Source organism: Brachycentrus maculatus, unplaced genomic scaffold (genome assembly GCF_059751285.1).
Source record: "Brachycentrus maculatus isolate JH-2025_06_01 unplaced genomic scaffold, ASM5975128v1 h1tg000090l, whole genome shotgun sequence".
NCBI lineage: Eukaryota > Metazoa > Arthropoda > Insecta > Trichoptera > Brachycentridae > Brachycentrus > Brachycentrus maculatus.
The window spans coordinates 2,759,228-2,782,147 of NW_028280844.1; the positions used below are offsets into that span (position 1 = coordinate 2,759,228).

Consider the following 22,920-nt stretch of genomic DNA (forward strand, 5'->3'; position numbering starts at 1 on the left):
AGAGTTGGCAAGATATATTAAATAGAATATATTAAATAAAATAATAAGCATAAATATATACAATTATAATTTATATTTGAAGCACTAACTTTGTGATTTTTTTGTAACTTTGTTTTAAAAATCATGACGATTTTTAAAACAAAGTTACATTTTAATTATATATTCATTTTTTATGAAAAAATGCAACGTAGTATTTTCATACACAATAACTTTTTCAGCTTTTACTCGTTTGCAAGTGATTTTGGCTATTACAAACGAAATGCATTGTAATAATAAAAAGGATATAAGAGGAAGTAGAGAGAGAGAGAGGGAGAGAGAGAAGCAAAAAATAATAACAATTAAAGAAATAAAGGAAAATATATAGTAAAAAATTATTCGATTTTCATTTATTAAATCATATTGAAATGTGAACAGGACAATACAAATACACACACATATACATATATACTTCATTTAAACTATTTTTTTGATTCATACTATGATATTTGAATAACTGTTTATTTAAATTTAAATTCTCTGCACGACGATTTCGGAATAATCGGCGGGTTTGTATGAAGAGATGCGTGAATGTAATAGAGGAGAAGATCGTTTGCAATCCAGCTAGACAGATTTGTGTGGCGTTCTCTATTATATATGTATCTCGTTCTCTTCTCTATTATCTATAGTATCTCTCTGCCGACCCTGTGGAGAAATAGCGTGATGGTTGGTTAGTTAGTTAGACTTGTATGCGATTAAGGATAGTAATATTAATGTGTATATGTAATATATATGTATGAGTCGTCATTTTATCAATATATCTATTACGCTGAACGGAGTGACAGATTTTATATTTAAAAATCGATTAGGATGTATCAAGGTAGGTAAGCAGGTACTCAAAATATGATTAATCCTCTTGATACGTTGTTACGAGGCACAAGTAGGTACTCGCGCCAATGAGACCGCAGCATCTAAAGAGGTTCTGACAAATGACGAACGTTTTGTTGCACGTATTCTGTATTCCTATTGATTCCGTTAGTTATTCTAAGCTTTTGACACGATTCCCGGGCGTGCGCGGATTCTTAGGAGATCTTTATCACAGTGACGTGAAGTTAGCTGCGACGGCGACGGTTGAAGTGATTGTTAACCTTCTGACGGCAGACACAATGGGACGCCATGTTACAAATCGCCTCTCTATACAAGTGACTGTATTATAGCGTATCGACAGGTCCAGTACAGGAAATTGAAAAAATACTCAGTTTTTATTTTTTTAAATATTTTTTTTTTTAATATCACGCCACTTCTCGCAGATGTAGGCTGAGAGAATAGAACGCCACACTACTCTGTCCTCATACATACCAACCCACCGATTGTTTCGACTCCTGACTTGACTCTGACTCCCGACTCCTATATATATATATATATATATATATATATATATATATATATATATATATATATATATATATATATATATATATATATATATATATATATATATATATATAATATATATATATATATATATATATATATATATATATATATATATATAAATATATATATATATATATATATATATATATATATATATATATATATATATATATATATATATAAATATATATATATATATATATATATATATATATATATATATATATATATATATATATATATATATATATATATATATATATATATATATATATATATATATATATATATATATATATATATATATATATATATATATATATATATATATATATATATATATATATATATATATATATATATATATATATATATATATATATATATATATATATATATATATATATATATATATATATATATATATATATATATATATATATATATATATATATATATATATATATATATATATATATATATATATATATATATATATATATATATATATATATATATATATATATATATATATATATATATATATATATATATATATATATATATATATATATATATATATATATATAATTATTTAAAAATATATATAAATAATTACCAAACACATTCGTAGTCGAATGCAACGTTGTGTCAAAGAAAACGAAGAATTACTTGAGGAGATTTTTGGTTTAAAATATTTTTAAATAGTACATATAATTTTTTTAAATAATAATACTAATAAAACCCTTATCCGCACCCCAATGGTGCATAGGGCACTGCGTTATATAAACGCAGAGTTATCATGATCGTTGTTTACACATGAAGGAAAGGTGATCAGCCCTCCGCTTCAGGTACTGGTCCAGGATAGTATTGAATAAATATTACTGTGAAAAATATTTCTTTTAACATATTTAATATATATTTAGGGTGTAGTTATACTATGGGGCTTGAAAAACGAATAAGTAACCGTTGCCATTACTTAAGCAGGTGAGCCGTCCCTGGTTCAATAGTTGTGGTACCTACCTACAACAATAGCAATTTTCCACAAACTTGCACTTGGGTTTCCGACGCTTTTGTTTTGGGTCACAGCGAGGTGATAATTTTGTCTTAAAACCTTTTGTACTCATTTTACAAATCCCACCGAGGTGCAGTCAATAAGATTAAAATATTTTCTCAATACTTGTAAAATATTCCTTATTTTCTGTTATTTTATGATAAATAACATAATTGAATAAGTATAAAGTATTTTTAAAATGGAAACCTTTCAATTTTGGATATAACCATTTAATCAAAACAAGGGCCTGTTACCACGTAATTCAATTATTTTTATCAATGAAATAAAATACTGTCATTTTTTATAGCTATGCTGGAATGATAAAGGTGATCTGGGTAGAAAAATCGTTAGAAAGAAAAGTGTAGAAAAGTAAATTGAAACAGCGATTAGCAAATTTTTTATATTTTTTAAAATTTTTATATGTTTAAGTCCTGGGATGAAGTATCTTTTTATGCGATGAACAAATAGTAAAAAAAAAATGTTATCAACATATGTCCATGTAACTGTGTATATATATATTTATATATTTTAATAAATAAAACTACCTTTATAATTTTTTATTTCATCAAATTTAAGTGTATCAAAATTTAAAAAAAAGGTAAAAAAAGCTTTACCGTTTTTTTTGTCTTTTACCTATACTTTTACCTATGTTTTGACAAATGGCATTCAGAAAACAGCATCATGGAAAATTTTCTAGTAAAATTATTCAGTTTCAGGTAGCCATACATTTTAATAAAATTTATCATTTTGATATATTTTCTATTTTAATATTATAGGGAGATAAACGTTTATATACATATTCTGAAAGGCGCGATTTTTAGTGGCTCATTTCTCAAATTCCAACGGCACTTATCCCCTTTGAGTTTTCCTTTGTCCGCTGTCCGTGCATCAAAGGAGACCCGTTATTCCGACCGAAAAGCGTGTGAAACAATGAAAATTGTACCGAGGTGGGAATCGCCTCTAATTTGAACTCTGTGCAAAATCGAAAGGCCAGCGGATAGGATATTGGTGATTCTTCGAAATCTACATATATTGACTAACATTTAACAAACTATATATATCGCGACCGCGCAGTGTGTTAAAGTAATGAAAAATGTTAAAAGCTCATGTCAATTTATAGTGAAATGATGTTAATCTTGTTCTGCGCGCAATACACCTGACTGCGAGCAGTTTTTAATTCTCAATTTGGATTAGATTTAAGCTTTGTACTGACATTTCTTGGTGCTACTGCATTTTATAGAATAAAATAACGAGTCTGATGATATCGGTTACGACGAAACCCGGTTGCTGGTCAAATAAAATTAATGTGGAAAAAATTACATAGTTGTTATTTTATTGTCAATTTGGAATTTTCAAATTTTGGAGCAAAATACAGTATTTACCGTGTGACTATGTTTCTGTGATTACATGACACTATTAATCTGCGATACCAATGGCGGGACTGCAAGCTTACAATATAACAAATCAATCGGAAATAATAAAACAAATTTGCGAGGTTATTAAGAAAACGGAAATTAATGATATCTAAACATAAATTATTACGTTTTTTGGAAAAGTTTCAGCATAAACACTTGGTTGGTTTGAGCATGCCAATGGCTAGTTCATGTGATAACTTCAAATACTGTTAAATAATTTAACATTATATTTATGATTTAATGTTCATATTTACTACTATAACTACTGCTACTATCATCACACCATTTTTTGCAAAGGTAGGCAGAGAAGATGGAACGCCACACGCTTCTGTCCTGACTCACTTCATGATATCTTCACGTCCATACATCTAGTCATACATCGCTCACTCTTTTCAACAACGTCATATATAAAAAATCGTCAATTATCAGTTGTGCATGTTTTTGGAATGCCTAGAAAATGTACTATATCCCAGCCAAAGCGGCATATTTTTAACTTAATATTTACCCGCTACAGTGCACAAAGTGCTGTTTTTGCATTTTGAAGAAAAGGTACGTTTTAATAATTTTTTTAAATATACTAAATATCTTTTAAATGGAGAAAAAAACCTTCAGGTTTTACCTAAAAAGATCTGTTACACATCTAAAAGTTCAATAAGTGGCTTGATATTTATTTTTAATACATTGTATTATATTTTTAAACTTTAAAAACGTTCTCCTGAAAAATATTTTTTTTTGATTTATGACGTTCTTGAAAGCAGTGAGCGACATATCCTTCCATTATGCAGACTTTTGACCCCACTGGATTTTAAGTTCTGATTGATCTGGTCGTGCCATGTCTTTTTAGGTATCCTCAATATGTTTTCCCGTTCACGTTTGCCAAACATATTTTTTTAGTCATTATCTCATTATCCGTTTGCTTCACATGTCCCTACCACCTTAAATAACTTTTCTTAATCTTTTTAATTGTCTTTACTTCATATTTACTAAAATATCGATAATTCTAAAACATGTTTCATGTATCAGGAAGCAACCTATTTTTTTTGATTTGTGGAGTAAAAAGGTATTTTTTTCTCTACGGTGTTCTTATTTTGTATCTGTGATGATACTTACGTGAAAAAGTGTTCATCTATAAATATTCCGAAACAAAATTACCCGTAATTTGGACGGGCAGCTACCAAATCTTTCAGTTAATGTCTTCGATCTAATGACACCTAATACAAAGGAGAGTGGTGTAATTAACGACTAAACAAGAGGTAATGTTCATGTTGCGGGTGGAGAGATAAGAAGGTGAGTGACAATATAATTACGAAAACTACGATCTTCAAACTAGAGCACAGGTCGCAAGGTGTCATTACAAATAATATGTACGAGCGCTTGAGGCGGTCTTGTTTGAGTGAAAAAAAAAACTTTTTGTTGGACCTTGAACAGTTAATGACGTCGCTATGTAATAAAATATATGGTATTGGTAAATAATGCGCTCCCTCAAATTATGTGTGGAAAAATCATTGTATGACAGAATTAAAAACGAAGATATATGTAATAGAGGAATGTAAGTCTGAACTGGGGGTAATTGAAAAGATTAAGAAAAGTTATTTAAGGTGATATGGACATATGGAGTGAATGGATAAGACATGAATGACGTATATATTATATGTGGCGAATGTGAGCGGGAGAACAGAACGAGGACGGCCGAAATAGACTTGGCACGGTCAGATCAATCAGAACCTAAAATCTAGTGGTGTCAAAAGTCTACGTAATCGGAGGGCATGTATGACTAGATGTGTGGATGAGAAGAATACGAAGAGTATATGTTAGGGCAGAAGAGTGTGGCGTTTTATCTGCTCTGCCTACTCCTGCGGAGAAACAGTTTCATGGTAGTAGTAGAAGTAGTAGTAGTAGGTAAATAATTTATCTTCAGTAATACCACGGTGAGGATTCTTTACGACAAGAGTTGCTTTAGGAAGTTATTAGGGCCCAAAATATCCTCTTCTCCATACATTTCTGCCTCCAATCTACATACACAAATGGTGCATAGGGTGCCGAATCAGGTAAACGCGATATACTACGATCTACGCGAGTCTATTTGAGTTTTTTGCAGGTTTTTTCAACTTAAGAGTATACTCTCAAACTCTCAACATTCAGTAGGCGACCGGCTGCCCAAAAAGCCACACGTTTTTTTAAAGAATATATATCGTAATTTTTTAAAATCCTTTTTAGCTACTTTCCTTTCAATGACTGTTTTCTTTTCAAAACCATATATTTATTACGAATAACAACAAATTTTATATAAAAACGGTGGTTTATGCAAAAAATTCAATTAGGTAAAATGTTCCCTGAGTTTAAAGATCATTAAGTTGCTGGCCATCGATTATCCCGCCTTAAACAAAGGAACACTGAGATTTTTTTCCATGTATGCTAAAATACTAATATTTAAATCTCTACGACTGCGTACTTTAGATAACTACGTATATCCGAATGGCAATAAAAGGTGTTACAATTTCGTGGTGACTGATTAGTTCCGTGTTACTCGTATGAAAACACTGAACTGACGAGGAAAAATTCACGCTCTGCCTCCATAAATTGGTCTCGTTCCGTACGCGGAACGTGAATCAGCAATGGAAAAAACATGCTTCAACATTTTCGATTCATTTAATTTAATTTGTCCATATTGAATTCATTCGGCGAAGTTCGAATGTGCCGGACGGTCTCGCTTTGTGCGAGGCCCACAATGCTCGGTACACGGAGGTACGAGTGACCAACAATATGGCGGATGAAAACGCATGACACAATAACAAAACGTCGGACGAAGTCGTGTTCCCGCCAAAAAAATGACACAAAACGACAAATTGGAATGGAAAAGAATGTCCGCTATTTCAGTGTTTTTCCACGTAGTAAATTGATGCTAGTTTTTTAATGAAAACATTCATGTTTAAGAGGCGTTTCACACTCGTCAATATTCAGATCAAATGATTTATAATAACTTCCCTGTTATCCTAAAAAAAGTCTTAAGGGGATCTTAAGTAATTCCTTATCTTTTAATAAGTTTTATCCACAACATTTTGAATTTGTCCAAATACTACATTCACAATTCTGGATTATCTCCAATTATAGTTATATTATAGAGTTATCTCACCAATAGATGTCACTTAAGAAGTTCTAGTGATTCAATAACAATGTTTTAAAATTGGTTCATATACTCAAACTTCCAAGAATTTGAGTAGTGTGGTTGTCAATAATGGGTAGAATCGGTGAATGATACACGTGTGTAAAGTGATCACTCAAACCAGCCTATGACAATCGTCAGCCCCGTAAATGCCCAGACCTTCCATATTCTTCTTCATCTATGATGAGATATCAAAAAATAATATGAAATCATATCCAATTTTGTGAAAACTGCAATATTTTTAATAAATGTGTGGAAAAATTTAATGTATCATTTTTTGATGTAAGGAAGTTATGTGAGGCTGATTAAGAGATAGTTGACAATATAAAAAAGGTTATTTGAAGATGTTTGGATATGTGCAGGGATGAATGATGGGAGAATGACTAAGAAGTATTTGGTTTAAGCAAATTAATCAGAACATGAAATCTGTTCATGTCTAAAGTCTACGTAATCAAAAATCATGTATAAGTAAGTATCTGTAGAGGAAGCTAAAAAGTGTATGTCAGTTAAGGCGAGTGTAGCGTTCTATCATCTCTACCTTTTCCTCCAGAAAAATAGTGTAGTAATAATATGATGAATTTCGGCAAATTTGAATATCGCCATTTTCGTAAAATACTACCTCTAGGGAGCTTGGATGTTATTGAAATGGAGAAAAAGGAAATTGTGGAAATGATTTGGCAAAAAAAGTCGCTTTTAGTTTTTTCCTAAAGATCATCTGTCTCTCCTTTTCTCTTACTGCTGGTGGAAGAGCATTCCATGCCATCGATGTAATCTGTATGTTATGTATATAATCTAATAATTAAAAAATAAATATTGTTAAAAAATAAAAAATAAAAAATAAAAAATAATTATAAAATTGTATCAACATGTTAGTATTCGGCTCAACACAGGCCATGCCCAAAGAGCCGTAATACATATAGTAATTGTATATATGAAATAAATATGTGTATTTTAATGTATCTATGTATTATGAAATAAATAAAATAAATAAAATAAATAAATATTGGCATAAATATTGGCATCGATACCGCAACAGCAAAGGCATCCCCAAATATAAAACGCTGGTTACGAGCTGGTAATGGTAGCAGTAACAGTTTTATACTGATTTTCTTATTATGTTGTCGGGGTGTGGTCCCGTGGTTAGTGTCGCGGACTCTTAAGTCAGAGTTTCTCGATTTGAATCCACTCCACCACAATTTGATACCTATTTCTAATAATGAGCCGTTTAGGTTCACAGAAATAGTATGAAATTGAAATATTTGTGTAACATAAATATTTATCTTTTCTTAAAAACAAAAACAAAAAATACGGATATGTTCTCGGACCATACCACATAGTTTATATTTTATCTTATCTCATAGTTTTGCATTTTATGCAACCTTACTAGATGTTATTGTATCCCCCAATTTTATTTTTTATTTTTCTATGTTGTATTTTGGTTGTTCATCCGTAGATTGAAAAAACAGAATCGTTTGACAAAATTACTTATTTAATAAAATATGATTTACCACGCCAAAGTAAAAAAAACGATTTTAGCAAGTGTTCACATTGTAACAAAATATTATCTTTGTAACAAAAACCACTTATGATTAATTCAGCTCTAACGATGGCACTCTACGCGAAAATTCTTTGATCTCGCTTTTTCAAAGCTTTTCCATCAATCGTTGTCCAATTAACGAGATATACACCTTTATGCAATATGCATATTTAACAACGAAATAAAACTACTAACCAATCTTGGAATATTTATGATTATTACTACAAATTAATCACAGTGGATCATAAATTAAGTTGACATTTTCGTTCCTATCAACTTGACTAACGGATGGGCTTTGGAATGTCAAAAGTTCTGTGGTAAAATATTTGGAACCCGAGCTTAGGAAGTTATCAGTAAGCATTTCTTTTTTCCCCTTTTTTTAATCTCGGTTTCCTTATGAAAACAAACAAAAATATGTTTTCGTCTTATCGGTTCGCAGATAATTTCTATGAGACGGATCTAAAAGTTTTACATAGTAGAGACAAAACAGGGTGAAGTAAACATATTTATATATTAAAAAAATTAAAATTCATAACCGAAATAAATAACTTCCCAGACTTCCATATTCTTCTTCGTCTATGTTAAGATTTACTCGCGCCCTCACACATACACACACACACACACATAAACTCACATATGCCCATCCTCTCTTCTCTTTTTTGTCTGTTAATATACAACAGTATTCTTAACATATATTTGGAATTATTTAATTGGCTTTTGTCATTGTCAATCTTACTATTTTTTTATGTACAAGCCATATAATTTCCAAAGAAATAGAATAAAATAAAAATAAATTAGATATCATAAATATTAAAAAAATAACTCCAAAGCGAAGATAATATAAATAACTACTAAGTTGGGTTATCCCGTGGTCAGTGTCGCGGAGTCTCTAGGTTAAATTTTCAATCTCCTATTATTTTTAACGGGATGTTTAGACTTAAATTATTTGTACATGGAATAAAAGCACAAATATTTGTCTTTAAAAAGGAAATAAAATTTTGGATGCACTCAAAATAATGTATGTAGTTAAGAATTATTAATTTTTATTAATTATTTTTACAACCCTTCCAATAAATTATATCTTATATAAAACATATTTGTCATGTTTCAACGTGCGCAAATTAAAAACGAATATAAAAGAAAATATTATTTAGGTAAGAAAATTAACGGCTAAAACAAAAGTAAAGCTTAAACTAAAAGAAGAAATGGAGGAAATATAATTTTTGTGTGTGCTTAATATTATATAACATGCGCTCCATCAATTCAATATGTATTGTTTATGTTTTCAGTTAAAAATAATATTTAAATATACGCAAGTTCAGTCTTGGGTGTGTTTTTCTTCGCTTCCGTTTCTCCGGAATAAACAAACTCAAGATAATAAACAGTAAGCACGAAAATGCGAAATATGTATCAGGAGTACATACATCATAGCAGTATAGGATCAAAGTAAGCCGTCAGGAGAATAAGATACTGACTGGCTTTGACCGCCAAAAGAGACGACACGAGACGACATATTTATCTCCATACTTTTTATGCGATCCGCACATTCTGAAATACCTTCGCGTGTTACTGTAACGTGTTCATGTCATATTGGACGAAGTAAAAAATGCAATGTTCATTATGAAAAGTGTATGATTGATGGAGTGTTGAAACTGCTGGCGTTCAAAAATAAAGCTTTCAAACAATTAGTAAAGATAAATTATTTACAGTGAAATTAATTTAAAACGAAATGGGATGTAAAAAAGAGTACTGTCGAGTTAATGGTAGGGAAAAATAGTTTGTTTATTTTAATTAAAAAAAATCTTTTTCTGACGGATAAAATGGGATTTCAATGCTTGCCAAATTTTCTATGAGTTAAAAGAAAATGTGGTTAAATCAATGACCAAAAGTTATGAGAAAAATATATATCATACTCATTCGTTTGTTAACTATCAAAAAACCAGAAACACTTGCGTGCCAATATTGAGTATTATCCACAAAATGAGATGATAATTGACACTTCTAATAGAATATGCATATGGAGTGTGTATTTCTAATACCTTTAAAAAACAAATAATACTTATTCACTAAAAATTGGATACCTTTTGAGGTTGTATTAAGTGTTCTCAACATATATGATATTCGTATATATCCGATGATGAACAGCTTATATTGAGTAGGCAAATAAAAAGGAATTTCTTGCGGAGAAAAAAGATACTAAAATCGAAACAATAGGATGGAATTTTTGAGGATTAAAATGAGACTGGCTTAGTATTTTCAGAGGATCTTTTTCTAAATAAAGTGATACTGCTACAAAAAATGCCGCGGGATACATACTTCAGATGTCTGCCACTAGAGGGAGGAATGTAGTCCCATGTCGTGATACGACCAAATAAACAAAGATATAAACTTTGGAGTTCACAAACAGGGTTGGCACTATGCGACTCGATCATGAAAATTTTGTGTTGACTTAAATATGAAATAACTTATTTTTATAGGTAATTAAAGTGAAAAATTCCCTAAATCTTAAGGTTATTAATCGATTTACATACGCAAAATAAAATAATATTTAGTCAACGAAAAAATGCTTTTTTTTAATGTATATGAAAAGCATGTATATGTACGTGTATATTGTACTGGGGAGAATTGAACCCGTGCCACCAGATTCATAGTCAAATATCTACCCAATCACGCAACAGCACGGTATTTTAGTGAAATATAAAATTATGGTTATTATAATTTGTGTTTTATTATGACATTCTTAAAATTCGTCGGCAGTTCTCGACAGAACTTTGGGACGCGGATCTGACTTGGGTGGATGCAAAGAATCTGGTAGTCAACAGAAAAGCTTGGAGACAGTTTCCGCATATTATTTATGTTTAGTTCAAATATGTATGTACCTATATATATATATATATATATATATATATATATATATATATATATATATATATATATATATATATATATATATATATATATATATATATATATATATATATATATATATATATATATATATATATATATATATATATATATATATATATTATATTTTAACCATTAGAATCAAACACTGATTTAAGGCTTTTAAAGTTTTTTTTTTTATTGAATAAAAAACATAGAATTAAAATCCTCATTTCAATATTAAAAATATAAATTATGAGGATCTACAAATTAAGCACCAAATCAATAAATAAAAATCTATACCATTTATCATATTCCCAAAAAAACTTATACCCGTATACCAATTGTAATCTACAATAAATACAGATCTTGTCGAAAATTTCATAAATATTTTCTGACTAAATTACGTTTCTCTTTGCCGATGACTTTTGTGGTAGCCCTGCTTCACATGAACCGGCAACCCAGAATTGTTTTAAAGCTAACACAATTATTTACTTACTCGGCGGATAAAGAAATATTTTCGAGACCTGTATGCCAAAGTGTTCTCGAAAATGCAACAATGCACTATCGCGATCTGTGACTCACGATTCCGATAATGCATCGGCCGGTGCACATACTGAATATTTCCGTCGATACGTAATGCCAAACAATATCGTCTTTCTGAGAAGAAGAGACATGATTATCATTGTTTATGTCAGATCGATTGACTTTTATGCAGATGCAAAGGCGGTTGACTTTACTACCGCCAGTAGCTGTCGTAATGTAATTTATAACGCAAATTTTACCTGTACGCAGTTTGATATTAAGTTGATATTAAGATTTTTTTTCAAAGGCGATTCATGCTTCAACCCTGAATTTTATAACGGAGAACTAAATAAAATAATATAAATGTAACACTACCTATGATAATGTTTGATTCCTAATATCTTTCCATTATATTGTTTATTGATTTGGCATTAAATTTGTGGAGTGAACGGAGTTTTTGTAATCACTTGTTGATGAAATTCAACTGTAGTTTTCGAAACTAGTCGTGTGTAATGAAATTAAACTTAAAATTAATAGATTTATATTATCCACTGACACTTCGTGATGGAATTGCATTTTAAATTTATTATTAGATTAAAACCAATATTTTTAGCTTTTCCACTTTTTTATTTGACCAGCGACCGGGTTTCATCGTTACCGACATCATCAGACTGGTGATGTCGGTAACGACGAAACCCGGTCGCTGGTCAAATAAAAAAGTGGAAAAGCTAAAAATATTGGTTTTAATCTAATAATAAATTTAAAATTAATAGTACTACTATACGAGTACAAGTGTTTAATTTATAAACTAATCAACATGTTTATATTATATAACATTAGTTGGCAATCCAACTTTTATATAAATTATATAACAGTAAGTAAGTAAGTATGTAAAAGCCTTCAGGTGTAATGTGCACCGTACAGTAAACAAAGTCTCACAGGAAATTATATGTGGAGCTTTATGAAGTCATAATTTTTACGTCGATGATTGAAGCGGTGTAATAAGAAATACTATAATATTGAAACTTTCACTTCGAAGCTCGATTAAGGCCTTTAAAGTAAGTAATATATTTTTTAAAATAATAAATAATTTATCACAGCAAACCACCCTAGAGGTGGTATTTAGCGATAGTTTTAACGGTGCTATATGAATTTTTCAAAATAATAAAAATTATTATTATTTTTGAACATTTTTTAATCGGCATCTTAAGATCTTTATGCAAATGACTAAATTTAATCCTTAATTTTTGTTATAAAGATATAACAGCCTAAACTAGGGATAATTAAAAGGATTAAGAAAAGTTTAAGGTGACATTGACATGCGGAGTGAATACATACGAAGAGAATGACTAAGAAAGTATATTTGGCAATTGTGTAAGAGAGAACAGAACGAGGATGGCCAAAAAAACTTGGCACGACCAGATCAATCGGAACTTAAAATCTAGTGATGTCAAAAGTATACGTAATCGAAGGGCATGTATGGCCGTGAAGGAAGCTAGGAGTGTATGTCAGGACAGAAGAGTGTGGCATTCCATCCTCTCTGCCTATTCCTGCAGAAAATTGGTGTGAAAGTTTGAGTAGTAATAATAGTAGATATCATAGTTATATCAACACAGTCGGTAAACGTTGAAGGCCATGTGAATTTCCAGACTTCTATAAATCCTTCTCAACAAAAAAACTAAAACGACTCTTTTTCATCTATAGAGATGTTTATAATATTTTTTTTATAAATCTGCTCATTTTACAACGATAATTGCGATGTATCACAAAATTATGTTCGAAACACTTTAATGTTTTTGTTCAATATAATAATTAAGACCACTTGAGATATTTCTACAGAATTTTGTAAACATTCAAGCAGACGATTTTATTAATATTACCTAATAGAATTTTCCCAACAATTAAGTGAACTGGTTTTAATTCCCTGCTTTGGAATGGGCAAACTTTAAACGTCGAAAGATTTACGCCTGTTAATATATTTAATTAAACTTCCAAACCCTGTTTAGGAGAAATTACTGGATAAGGGTAGGTAGGTATCTTTGTATCTTGGGGGTTTATCTGATACAGAGCTTAAAGAGTAAACATGTTTCAAGATAAGTATCTCGGTGCTTTATTACGTTAACAATATTTTTAAAGATTTATATTATGGACCATTATTATCCCTAAACTGGAGAAAAAATAATTGAAAATAATCTTCTGCTTCAAGACGCTTTTTATGAAAACACTTAGTAATTTCAATGTAATGGCATTATGTTAATATGATACCATATGCTATAATTATTTATTTACTAAAAAATTTCTCCATATGACATTACTACGGAATTAAAATATATTTATCAAGATATTTACATAGCATTTGTGATTGCGTTCTTAAATTAAGATTTAAGTTTGACACTAAAAAAGAAAAGAATGTACCAGGTGATAACATATTTTCGACATATTTAAAAGACCAGAAATAAAACTAATATCTTCAAACAAACAATATAGCCTTGTGAAAATTATTCCATTTAAAGGCAATTTACAATATATTTAGAACTAAAATAAAATATACTAGAATTCTGACAAATTCTTACAAAAATAACTCAAAAGAGGGCTATTCTTATGACCAACATATTTTACAATCATTTTATCTTAACCACAAATGTAGAGATTCTAGAAGAAAGTTTAAACAAACAACAACAAAAAAACTATTACTGTAAAAAGTACTGTCCTCTATCCACTTAATAGTGCATAGGGTACTGCACTATATCATTGAGATGTCAAAATGTAAATATAAGTCGAGAAAAGTCAGATTTGTGAACTAGTATTTGGATATACTCAAAATGTTGTGAAATCAATATTATTTTCGGTAAAAAGTCGACTGTAAATAAAGTTATTACCAAAAGGAAACATAATTTGTTTAGTTATTTAGCAAAAAGTAGCTAATAGCGAAGATAGTGTATTAAAACGATTAAATAAAATCTCTTAAATATTGCTTATATAGTTTAAATAAAACTCTATTAACTCCTTCCTCCGCTACGAGGGAAAAATTCCGTGAGGTATTTCAAGATTTTTCTAAACATTATTATAGGCTGAGAACGTTAAAATTTTACCGCTTCTGAGCAGGTGTTATAAAAAACGTTATAGCTTATAAAAACCCTTCCCTCGGGGGTATAACAGGAGTAAAAATAACGTAGAAATATGTTAAAGCCTTCAGGTAAAATGTGCACCTTACAGTAAACAAAGTATCATAGGAAATTATATGAGGAGCTTTATGAAGTCATAATTTTTACGTCGATGATTGAAGCGGTATAATAAGAAATACTATAATCTTGAAGCTTTCACTTCGAAGCTCGATTAAGGCCTTTAAAGTAACTGCTTATAAATTAAGTCGAGCAATTATCGTTAAGATGTAACTTTTATTAGGATTTCAAATTGTATTGGCTTCTGTTACTATTATAGTATTGCATTAAAGTGAAAACATTTATATTTAGAGATTTTAAATTGCTGTACTGAAAAGATTATTGAATTCATCAAAAAACAAAATCTTTTCTTTTGATTTATTTAATTATTAATTTTACTCTCAAAGAAAACAAATATGTTTTGAACATGTGGAACAAATGAGTGGGGAGAAAATGACAAAACAAATGAATGAAGCGAGTGTTGTTAGAAGTAACGACAGAGGAAGACCGAAAAAAATACGGTGTGATGTTTGTCAAATACTTGAAAGCAGTTGGAATAATCGGCGGGTATGTATGAGGCGGTGCATGAATTTAAAAGAGGCAAATAATACTTGTAAAGACAGAATCATGTGGCGTTTATTCTCTCTGCCTACTTCGTGCCTGCTGCGTTAGTTAAAAAACAATTATCAAAGCAAACAAAAATATATAATATTTCCTTTAGAACGAAAAATATAGGTCTGTTGTAACTTTCTGCATATAATTCAGTGCAACGCCAAAAATATTTAGATAATAAAGAAAAATAAATTTAAAAATGTTTCGAAAAACCTTTAAATCGTTTTTTTTGGACCACACCTAGAATAAAGCAAAACGATTGTAGTTAAAAAGGATTTAGAATTTTAACAGTTAATATTTCTGTACGGAAATATTTATCGATTATAAATAAATTGTTTGACTTTGCGATAAGCAGGAATAACACTCACTTCACTATTGACTTTTCACCTAGCAACAACATTAATAGTTTTTTAGAAAAAAAAAATCAAAAGTTATGATCATCTGTCAATGGAATGCTCCTATTTTTTAAAACTAGCTGCATTCATTTGATACCATATTTTTTAGTAAAAAAAAGTTGAGTCATAACTATACAGTTTTAATACCAATTCTTTCAGTGAACAAAATGTTTGTAAAATAATACTTACAAAAAAAATGAAGTTTTATAAAGTTAAACTTAAACGGTGTAAACTTTACACCTTGATCCTTATAAAAATGTTATGTAGTAGGACCGCTGCATACAAAGCATAAACTTTCCTTGATAACTTAATTCATACCTACATAAGTTACAAAGACAAAGCGCGGTAGGGTCCTGTTTCAGGAACTCAAGAGAAATGGAGATATCCTGAAAAGTTATTAGACATTATGCTTAAATAAGATGACAGTGAAAACACATTACCCAAAACAAATATGGCGGAGGCGACGCGTCCTTCGCTGAAATTTTCAGCACTTTTACTGAAACACACGCTTCCCTGCTTAAGTAGTATCACGCGTTATACGTACAGATGATTACTTATAATCAAAATAAATTGAGAGGGATGAGGGTGTGGTTGTACTCTGTCTAAGTTTATAAGGTTACGATTTGTGTCTCTTATATATATGAAGGTACTCTTGTGTGACAAAAATGAAGCCTAATTGTTTAAAAATAAATCTTTTCTCTCATGCAGTATGAAATTTGAGGAATAAATTCAAATAGTAAAAACACATTTGATACTTTTTATACTTCAGCGTCGTCGAAAATAAGGGTCACGACCCAGTCGCTATTGATGTAATAAAAATCCTTGTATCGGTATTTTTGATATTCTTTTTTAAGAAAACTTGAGTATCAATTTTAGATCGGCAATGATAAAGTGTATAACGTACTATATTGTTATGTATGTATATACTTTTGATTCGCTTTCTCAGAAGGGTTAAGTATATATTCTGTCTATCCATGTATAAATTGATACATAATATAGCTTCAGAGTATCTAAAAGATCTGTGTATTCCAGAATAATTGGTTGATGGGCGTCTGACGATTAGATCGCTTACGGCAACTGCTATGGGTAAAGTGATTCGACCAGCTTGCAACCAGCGCACTAAATATGACGACTGAGCATTTGCTGTAGCCGGGATTAATGATATGGAATACTCTTTTGCCAGTTGTTAGAAATATTTAGAGTAAGACAATCTTTAGAAAAAATTAAAAACGCAACGTTTGCTAAATCAATTCCACTATCTCATTTTCATCCCGATTCAATCACAGTGAAGAGACCTTGAGGCAGTATTTTACTAAAATGGTGCTAAATAAATTGTCTAAAATTACTTTATTTATGAATGTATATAAAAGGATTACATGAGCTATTAGTCGATGGTTTTATGACTGTAATAACACTGTTCAATAAGACCGAAATAGCTAATCGATTATAAAAATTTACTAAATATTTATGTTTAAAGTCGCTCGGTTCATAATTTTATAAGACAACCATGTTCATTAAGAGAATATTTATTAAGATTTTCAATTTTAGTCACGTTTTCAGTCATCTATATTTTAATAACATGCATATAGGATTTATAAGAGGCCAATGTGAGCTGCGAATTCTTGATATTTCAAATATCCCCTATGAACCCTCACAAGACGTTACATTATTTTTTCAACAAAAATAGCACGGAATCCTAAGCAAACATCTCCGCTGTCTGCTGTCAAGAGTAAAATCAATATAGAGAACTGCTGCTGGCATTGTCGAACATATTAGCACTTTCAATCCAAATGGTCCGAACACAGGTTTGGATATTCGGCGAATGAAGGGCGCTTTCTGACGTTTCTTTGGCTTATTGAATTCGCCATCTTGTTAATTTAGAATCAGACGAGGACTGACATCTAAGAACGGTATTGCTAAACTACGGAAAAGGTTGCATTTACGGGGATTGAAAAAGGCTTTAAACCCAATAACTTACTTTACTTTTCGTAAGGTATATGGAAAAAAGTACACAATTCTTTGGGCCACGTTACAGGCACAGGTTTAGACTCTCCATCCACTTTATCGCTCTTGGCGTTGCTTCGTGAAGGCCTTTAAGGTCAGGAGGACGTCTCCTGGTGGGGCACTCCCCCACTATGTGCCGGAGAGTCGGTCCCACAGTCGCATCCTGGAGATGGTTTCAGCCCCCCAGCCCACTTGTGGCAGAGTAACCAGTTTGTGGTTTTTCACATCGTTCTCCTCCCATATGGACTTCCAAAAGAGCTTAGCATCCTTACTGGTCGTCAATTGTCCAGATGGGGACAATTTCTGGACTTGAGTCTCTTGCATGGATGCTGGAAGATGTCCTTGAAAGCAGGGGGTTACTTCCTGCTTTATCCATCATTTTTATGGATGCCTGGGATCTACGCAAGGTTGGGAAACACAGTAAGACCCTGTTTAACGCAAGGGATACACTTTAATTATAGTGCTAGACAAAACAGTGTTAAACGAGGTCATACATCAAATATGTCAACATGCAAATATTTTAATATTAACACGTACTGTAATGATATCAATAGCACAGCGTGACTGCATGTGAGTATCGAAACAACAAAATTATGCACAATTTCGGGGAATATCAATATCGCGTGCAGTTTCAGAGAATCCCAATATGTACTATGGTGTAATACGGAAACAGCATTAAGTGTCGTGATAAATTTTATTAGCAATGGATTTTTTTTCCCTCTCTATTAATTTTAATGCCTATGACCAAAACAGAACTATCCTATACTGTAATATATTGATCATATATAGCAATCGGTTCACTGAAATTCGCAAATATGTCATAACTTGAATCTGGTAGCACGATCGAATCTCGCAGTGATATTTAGTGAAGGTATTAAGCATTTACAAAAGAAATATTACATGATTTTAATCAATTTTTATAATTCTCTTTTTTATTATTATGAAATAAGCAAATACTTATTTTATTTGTATTTACATTTATCTGAGAGTATCTCTGAGACCACGATGACTTGGTCTTTATATTTTTGTTTATTTTAATTTTAATTTTTATTAATGGTAAAGTTCGTTAAAACAGTGTGTGATTTTGTGCTTTTGGAATAACACGTTTTAAGTTGAAAATTTTACGTGTTCAATTTACAATACACAGTATGAGAAGTTGTTCGAAGCTAGTCATATTTTTAGAGACACAGAGACACATTTTTAGAGAGTGAAAAAAATTGAGAATAGTTAAAAATAATTTTAAAAAAATAGCAACAGATTTACAAAAATATTGTGTAAAATAATAAACTTTAATTTAATTAATTATAACTTTATAAAAATATATTTTAAAATACAAATAGAATAAAATAGAAATGTCAACAACAAAAAACTAAAAAAAAGTACAATTAAGAAATTGTAATATATGTCCTATAAAAATTCATGTTAGATGTAAAATCTATCATTTTGAATTATTGTTATCTTTTATTTGAAATAAAATAAAAAGTTGAATAAGTTTTAAAGTTTTAAAGGTAGGTCCATACATGTTCTTTTCGCGTTTTCAACTTTTACCTACACTTGTACAAAATCCAAGAAGAAACGTTACAGAATGATTATTTTAATTTAAATTAAAAAAGAAAGAAGTATTTCCTTTTTACGATTTATTAACCAGTGGCGTGCAGGAAAGCTATCAGTACCTTTTATTTCCAGGTGGGGTCTCCTGAAGACTAAAATAAATTTTCAACTCCGACATTTCTAGGGCGCGGTTTTAGGGTAGATGTTAAATTTTAAGCAAATCTGAAAATACACTGAAACTGTCTGAAATCCATGTTATTTTATTATACTTATGATTTATTTCAAACAAGCAGATTAAATAAATAAATATATTTAAAAAAACTTAACTAACTACCAATCATCACACCACTTCCTCGAAAGGGTTATCAGAGAGAATAGAATGCCACACCACTCTGTCTTTGCAAACATTTTTCGCCTCGTCCTTATTCATGCATCTCCTCATACATACCCAACGATTATTTCAACTCCTGACATGTCCACTTTTACAAACAAAATTATGGCGGTAAATAACTTAAGGAAAAGTAAAATTTTGAACATACGAACATTAACGTTTTCATATATAAAGACTAACATAAAGATTAGCATATAAACATAAAAACATGAATTAAGCGAATTAAAAAAAGCGTTCAAAGAAATTTGAATGCAATTGGTCCATTTGATTGCTTGAAATATGTTATTTTCTTTAAGATTGTAGTTTTTGTTAATACGGATGTATAAATAAAAAACACAATATTATTTTTCTTCAAACCCTTATCCGCATACCAATAGTGCAAAGGGCACTGCATCATATAAACGAAGTATTATCTTGATCGTTAATACATGAAGGAAATGTGATCAGCCCTCCGCTTCATTTGTCAGTCCAGGGTAATATCGTATACTTAACGACCCCCCCTGGGAATCGAACCCGGGACCTCTATAACGGTAGCCTAGCTAGCTAACCATTACACTACTGAGGCGGAAAATTATATGTAAATATATATATATATATAATAAATATAATATAATACCCTTATCCGCACCCCAATGGTGCATAGGGCACTGCTTTATATAAACGCAGTGTAATCTTGATCATTTACACATGAAGGAAAGGTGATCAGCCCCCTGCTTCAGGACCAGTCCAGGGTAATATTAAATAAATATTATAGTGAAAAAAATCACTTATATTTATTTGACCCCCCTGGGAATCGAACTCAGGACCTCCAGAACGGTAGCCGAGCGTGCTGACCATTACACTACGGGGGCGAACATGTAAATATAAAAAAATAATATTGAATTTGATTTATGTAAATATAAAAAAAATAATATTAAATTTGATTACATGATGTCATATATTTATGGCAAATAAAAGTATTTTTAGTTATCTTAGCTTATAAAAACGTTTCTTAAAACGAACTCGTATCACGATTCCGATCTCAAGATTTTATTAATCTGACGAAACGGTCATTTATATGAAAAGTGTTTTATTCTTTGAAATATCGATGTATAAACGATTAACAAAATGGTGTACTTAATGAAACTAGGTCTTATTTTTTTCTAGTAAACCAACAACAATTGAAGCGAAACCACAGATAGTATGGAATAATGCTTTCCATTCACAAATTCATTGTTCTCAATGAAGAGCGTTAACCATATCTGCATTACGATCTGTGCTCAATACTTGAATTATACTTAATTTAACAAAAGTATCGCAATTCTATCACACTCTAATAGAACCGGGTAGCTAACAAACGGATCGTTATCTTGCCACGGCATCTAACGGGTTAATAATATAAATAGTTCAGTTCCGTGATTCGAGGAAATCACGATACTTAAGAATGGTTTTATACAAAACATTATTTTGTAAAGAAAATTCATGACAATAATCATAACTAACGTTATTTTATATAATTTTTAATATAGCTGATACCGAAAATTCAATTCAAATATTTCATTAGTTTAAACGAATCATTGAAATGAACAAAAAATATGTGAGGAGAAAAAATATTTTAAAATTATTATTAAATACATAATAACCGGGTTTTCAAATTAAGTGAAATTTACGACATTTTGAGTATCTACATATATACTGGTTCATAATTCTGAATTTTCTCCATTTGGGATTTATTTTTACTTTTTGACATCTTTGACAGAGCTTACGAACTGTCATTGGCTGGTAAAGCGATAAATTTACACACGTGCAATATTTACCCATGATTGACAGCTACAAACTCACAGTTTTGGAAGTCATTCTGATATGATCTGATGATTCAATCTCGTGACATTCCGTGATTGAATTTACAATAGTCATTTGTGAAAAATAACTGCTCAAAGTATGGCCAGCATAAAAATTTTAAATAAGATTTTTTAGGCATTTCCTTATATTTAAAATAATCCGGCTTAGGATCTTGCATACAAATAAAATGTATCTGCTTAATAAGAGCTATTTAAATCCAATAATTGATGGCTTTGGTGAACTCAATGACGGGACGTCACGAGATTGATCATAAGTACGACATATGTACAGTACATATGAGTTCAACATATCTAGGAGTTCTAAAAAATTGAGTGATGTGGTTGTCAATCATGGGTAGAATGGTGAATGTTACACATGTGTTAAGTAATCACTTATCAGCCTGTGACATGAAGTAAGCCATGTAATACCCATACTTTGTTTCTTCTTCATCTACGTTGAGATGTCATATGAGTTGACAATAGCCATCTATTTTAGATTGAGAAAGCTTTTATTTAGCAAAGACCATTTTATTTGAATGTATGCTTGTATAAGTGATCACTTAACCAGCCTATGTTAGGTCGTAAGCCCTGTAAATACCCAGATTTCCATATTGATCTTTATCTGTGTTGAGATGTCAAAAATATGAATAATTTTGTTTTTTTTTTTTATTATTAATAATGTATGCAAGTAATGGTGATATTTTTTGTGACAAATAGAGTTTTGGAATCAGATTTCAGTTGTAATTTTTTTACCAGGATTTTTTTATCAGTCGTTTGGTATTTTGTCCCTCCAGGTGATCTGATTCACCGTGAAAAATATACTGTAGTACATAAAATCAAATTTTCAGCTTCGTTATGTAAAAAGAAAATATATAATTACCAGATACAATCTAAAGCCCGAACAGAGGCCAGAACTTATTGGAGATGGCGTGCAGGGGGCTAATAACTCGCGAAGAACTCACCTGCAAAAAGCGAAAAAAACACAATTTTAAT

General features: G+C 30.5%; 1 long non-coding RNA gene across 2 annotated transcripts in view; it reads right to left on the reverse strand.

The window, feature by feature from the left end:
- Positions 1-425: 425 nt before the first annotated feature.
- LOC148310668 (uncharacterized) overlaps positions 426-22,920 on the reverse strand; it is a 47,518-nt gene continuing 25,023 nt past the window's right edge. The window contains exons 3-4 of one of the 2 annotated variants that reach the window (XR_015837376.1): positions 22,808-22,889; positions 426-681 (exon numbers count right to left, since the gene is read on the reverse strand). This is a non-coding gene — a long non-coding RNA (uncharacterized LOC148310668). Of the gene's footprint in view, positions 682-20,803; positions 20,949-22,807; positions 22,890-22,920 lie in introns of those variants that run through there. The other variant, XR_015837377.1, reaches the window with a different exon arrangement.